This window comes from Ceratosolen solmsi, unplaced genomic scaffold (genome assembly GCF_000503995.2).
Source record: "Ceratosolen solmsi marchali unplaced genomic scaffold, CerSol_1.0 scaffold1, whole genome shotgun sequence".
NCBI lineage: Eukaryota > Metazoa > Arthropoda > Insecta > Hymenoptera > Agaonidae > Ceratosolen > Ceratosolen solmsi.
In genome coordinates this window covers 1,749,466-1,755,081 of record NW_011948415.1, presented here as the reverse complement: position 1 = coordinate 1,755,081, position 5,616 = coordinate 1,749,466, and the positions used below count along the sequence as shown (strand labels likewise).

At 32.5% G+C, this 5,616-nt stretch overlaps 1 protein-coding gene across 1 annotated transcript in view; it reads left to right on the top strand.

The window, feature by feature from the left end:
- Nucleotides 1-5,616, top strand: part of Tg (transglutaminase) — a 15,082-nt gene that overhangs the window by 309 nt on the left and 9,157 nt on the right. The gene's annotated exons all lie outside the window — the stretch shown is intronic.

Sequence of the window (5,616 nt, the reverse complement as noted above, 5' to 3'; positions counted from 1 at the left end):
GTGGGGGGGGGGGGAAGTCGACCATCTGGGCGCGACACGTCCATTTTCGCGGGCTCGGGAGATGAGACACTGGAGTTTAAGTTGATCAACGCGTGCCGGCCGCACGACATTTCCCGCTGTTCTCTCGGATTTTTCACCGGAACTAGGTTTTTATGGGGCGCCGGTGGTTTATGGACGGTTCGTGGGTGGTTTTCAATGCTTCGAGCGAGCTTTTCATGCGCGAGCCACAGCATTTTCAGCTTCCATTCGCTCCTCGTCTTCGACGACTTTGGCAATGGCGCGAGCTCTCGCGTCCGTCATAACGATTCGAATTTTTATATAACAAATTTATCGATGACAGCACGATTAAAAATAAACTTATTTCAAGAGCAAGAGGCCTAATAATAAGGCTTATTCGATTATCTCGGGCGAGTTTTGAATTTATTTTTAAACGATAACAGTTTGAATGCATTAACCGGACAATTCTCTCGTAACTAGACCATCGAGGGCAAAAAAAAAAAATAAAATAAATAAGTGCTGTAATTATCTTCAAGGCAAATGGAAATCAGATTTACAAATGTATTTAGTCTAGCGGGCATATCGTCATTTTCTAAGTTTTTGTCCCTTCGGTGTAACCTGCCCACCTGCGCACGTATACGTAGCCCTATGAACATTTTATTGGACATGTATGAATATTGTGCGTGTGTGTGTGTTAGGCGATTCGGTATTGATGAATCGATATAATAAGGAAAGATCGTTTGCACGTAGTATTTGCATTTATGGATCATACCCATAAAATAGAAACGGAAAATTAAAGGAAAACGAACGCGCAAGCACGCGTGTACGCTCGCACGCATATACGATGCCCATGTATTTGCAAATTTCTTATTTAAAGCTCATTTTTTCTAAAGATTATTTTATCTAAAGGCATAAAATTAGCTCGTCTGACACATGCTAAAAATAAGACCTTATCGATGTACTAATAGAAAAATTATATAATTTTCAATCAATAACGTAAGTTTGATATAATATGTCATTCGAATTGAATAATGTCGAAGAAAATTTTATGCATATTTTCAAAGATTTATAAGAGCTTTATTGGATTTATTTGATCCCGGATGTCGGTTTCCTGACCATTTTATTATTGTATAAGTGATTTCCTGCGGTATATAAATATAATTTTTTTTCTTCATTATTTGTCAACATAAAGTTGAGAAAAATATTAAATAACAATGCTAGCTAGTCGATCGCGATGCTAGAAACTGAAAAAAAAAAGTTGCAATTATAGTGTATTTATTTAACAATGTCTTGTGAATTTGTACGCATACTATGATGTAATTGAGTGTTCAAGTATTTGTTGTAAAACAATTACAATATTAACAAGGAGCATCTAATGTTTATTTTTATGTAACGATATGATAAATATATTTGATTATGTCTATTAGAAAAAAAAAAAAAAAAAAAAAAAAAATTATAATGCAATTTTTTAGAATATTTTCATGTGAAAGAAAGATAAACAAAATAAAACAAATTTTAGAAAACAATCAACGTATATTTATAATAATTTATAACTGGAGCTATTTATACACGTAACGTTCAAATGACTTTACGTAGAAATTTGTTCCCAATGTGAGTAAAAATTATGACATAAAAAATAGTTTCAGAAGTCTTTATTGGAATAATATTGAATTTTCAATTACTTGAAATAACTTTAGAGTGAGTAAGCAGCTTCGAATGACTAATATTTAATATATTACAGAAACATATATTAAAGTTGTTAATTTCATCTACGCAGTGAATTGAAATAATGCATTTAATAATAGGAAGTGTGTTTGAGAAAGCGAGTGTGGGAGTGGATGTGTGCCTTTACGCGTGTAAGAGTAGATTGACAGCAGAGTGTGTGAGTGAGAGAGAGAGAGAGAGAGAGAGAGAGAGAGAGAGAGAGAGAGAGAGAAAGAGAGAGAGAGAGATCGCGAGCAAAACAGAATGTACGATATTTTATGTATCATAATTTTATTGATACGTTGATAAAATAAATTGGTTCCACTCACTACTCTTAATATTCACTTTTTACACGGTTACTGATCCTTCAACACGTGGCTAATTGATGAACAGACGCAAGGGCAATTTCAGTTTCAATTAGGCGCACGCAAACTTTATAAAAAGGAGTCCAGACTTTTGGCCCATAATTAAACGGGTATTATTATTAGATTTAAACAATTCGAGATTCTTCGGTTCGTTAATTTATGAATTTAAGTACTAAGTTAAGCTAAAATTAACGTAAGTACTTATCCATGCAATAATACGAAATCACTATGCCAATATTTTAAAAATACTTTATTTATAAATGAAGATAAAGTGCCGCGTGTAAAAAATTTTAACTCCAAAGGATGATTACATTTTTTATAGTCATACCATTAATCCCGTATTACCAAAGAATATAATAAAGTTCTAAAAATAGACATTTCCAGGAAGGCGTCGACATTTTCATTGGTCTATTTATAATGGAGATTGTAGCAAAGTGTAAATCTTATTTATGGGCTGAAAAATTAATTAGGATAAATGCATATTTTAACTTGGTATCTAATTGTGACAGAGGACACGAAAGAATCTCATCAAATCAGTCAATGAACTCAGAGTTTGATTATTAAGAGCGAGAGAGAATTTTTTTCAATCACGCGATACATTAGAAACATCGAGCTTTGCTTGATTAGTGTAAGTGAACCAGATCTACGTTGAATATCAAGAAGGAATGTCATTATGAAAATGCATCTTGCGTGCTTCCGTACCGTCATAGCCTGTCATATTATGCAGAGGACCTTGACTTGGTTGGGAAGGCGCAGCGTCAGCGATGCAAAACGATACAAATGTTCATTTTTTCTATTTGCGCGTAGACACGCGTGCGTGCATAGCTCGAGGAGCTTCGCTTCTACGGTAAATGAAAGGCTGATTGGGAAATCGGTAATCGAGGTGTGAGATATTACGATTATGGCTAATCATCGACCGAAATTGTATTTATTCTATTGAAGTGCCAATGCATTTCGTGACGTGCAAACGTTATATGAAGTTTCTAATGACTAATGAGTTTCTCTCGACCGTAATCAATGAGTATTAATGAGGTTTTCCATGACAGAATGAACATCAAAAATGGTTTATTAACGATTTGTTGAAGTAGAAAATTAAATGATAAAATCCGTGTCGTGTCCTATTAATAGGACAGTTTTGAAACCAGCCATTATTTATTAATGCATTATAATTTTAGATTAATTCAGCAGTATGATTCGACAACAAATTTAAACTTTATATTTAACTTTCTTATGTAATACGTGATAAAAAAGAAAAGAAAATTTTTTTTATTTTAATATTGATACTAACTGCTTTTTCAAATTCAAAATAACATTCCAACAAAGATAAATATAATAGTAATGGTAATAGTAATAGTAATAGTAATAGTAATAGTAACAGTAATATTAATAGTAATAATAACAACAACAACGACTATAGCGATTGTTTTTTCAAATTTCAAATTATTTGGTTAAAAAAAGAAACAACAGTCGAATAAAAAGTCTACTAAAAGCGAGAAATTAATTGGTAAGAATTGCTTGACCACCATATTAATATTACGATTATTATAAAATAGTTTAATTGTTATGATCATTGTAATTATAAATCATTAAAATTACATTTGATTACCGAAGCCGTATAATAATTGCTATGATTTATTCGACAATAAAAGCTTATTAAATGAATATTTAATATATCACGGGTATATAAGATTTTAATCACTTAATTTAAAATGTTAATATGTGTTGATGGTGAATTTGTAAAATAAACACAACTCAAACAGTGAAATTAATTAATGGAAATAAATGATTATCGCGTAATAATTTTTTATCTATTTTCGTAATATATTGTCGTAAATGCCATATGTCTTTGCTATGATATACAATGAGTGAAATAATACGTTTTTTTTTAACTACAAGAAACTTTTAGGGTTTAACGGTTGTTAAAATTGAAAATAAAACAAGGACATTTAGAAAAGTGTGATGTGGATGATCGATGTGATGATTGTTTAAAAATTCGTTTCATTCTGAAGATTGTTAATAAAATTGTTGTCAACGGCCAACATCGGCAAACCACATGCAACTCATTAGAATGATATGCTTTTCAAATATTTTCTTCTAAATGCATACGATTTATTGGAAATAAAATTCGTAATCGTGCATTAATTATACTTTAAAATATGTAATTTAGTCCTTGGTAGACTTGGCACACTATACTCCGTATTCATGAGGCTTTGGAATATTATTTTATGACCTATTTGAGTTATATGTTGTCGTTTGTAAAGCGATTGATTTTTCTTTCGTAATTTTACGATTTCAGAACATATAATGAGCGGTCGGAGAAACAATGAAGTTCCGTGCATCGTTACTTACTAATTGTATAATTAATAAATTCTCAATTGTCTTGCTAACATACGACAAATACTACTGTTTTTTACTTTTATGACTTTTCGACCAATATGGATAAAGGACATGGATTTTTATTTTTTATTACATACATGATTCCTGCCTCCCTGCCCCACAAATTCAATCATAACCTACCAATAAATCTACACGAGGACCAAAATAAATATTTAAACGTTTTATAAATAATCAGTAGAATAGAAATAGTTAATTGATAGTTCTTTGCATATTATATTGCAAAGCCACTAGTCTGCTATTTGCAGGAGAAGAAATCATCGTATCGAGAGTATATTATATAAAACTTGAAGTCATCGTGAGTCTTCTTAACATGTAATTATTAAGTAATACTGAATTAAAATGTAGATATTGCATGTAATAATCTAAAACGGGCCGATTCATTGTAATTATCTCAAGCACAATGTATACAAGATCAATGAGTTTTATTATATTTAAATATAGGTCAACCATTCTTAATATTCATTTTAAATCATCTTTTATAATGTCTGGCATTTTCTTACAATACATACAAGTGCATTATTTTCAATAAATAGTGGGTGTGTTTTCGTAAATATGGCTTGAGCATTAACAATTTGAGAAAACGTTTCGAGGAAGGATTATTTGAATTATTCTACATTAAGGCACGCGAATACAACGGTATTATCATAATATTTGCTTATTCGATGAAATCTTTCGATTTTAGCAAATGGTATTATTATTTATCTAGAGACAGGCCTACATTAATTTCTTCGCAATAATTGCACGAGCAACGCGTAATCGTCAATAGGATCGGTTATACTCGTGATTATTATTATTATCATTATCATTGCTATTGATAAGCTGTCGTGTATCTCTGGCTCACACGTCATTTACGCGTCATTTACGAAAGCATCAAAAACAAAAAGATAATGCAAAAAATGCAAATTAATAGCAAATCGATCGTAAGCCTCGGTCAAACCTCGTATCTCATCGGATTTTTTCGCCAATGGTTCGCACGCACGGCTGTCGACAGCCTCAAGCGCACTCAAACGATAAATTCTGCACTTCTGAATCTTCCCAGCATGTGGGGCCGCTTTGTACTCGGCCGACTGCCTCCTCGGACGTGCGCACTTGTCCGCGCATTTCTATTTCCGAGTACTCGTGCCTCTTCATACCCCCCCCCCCCCCCCCCCCA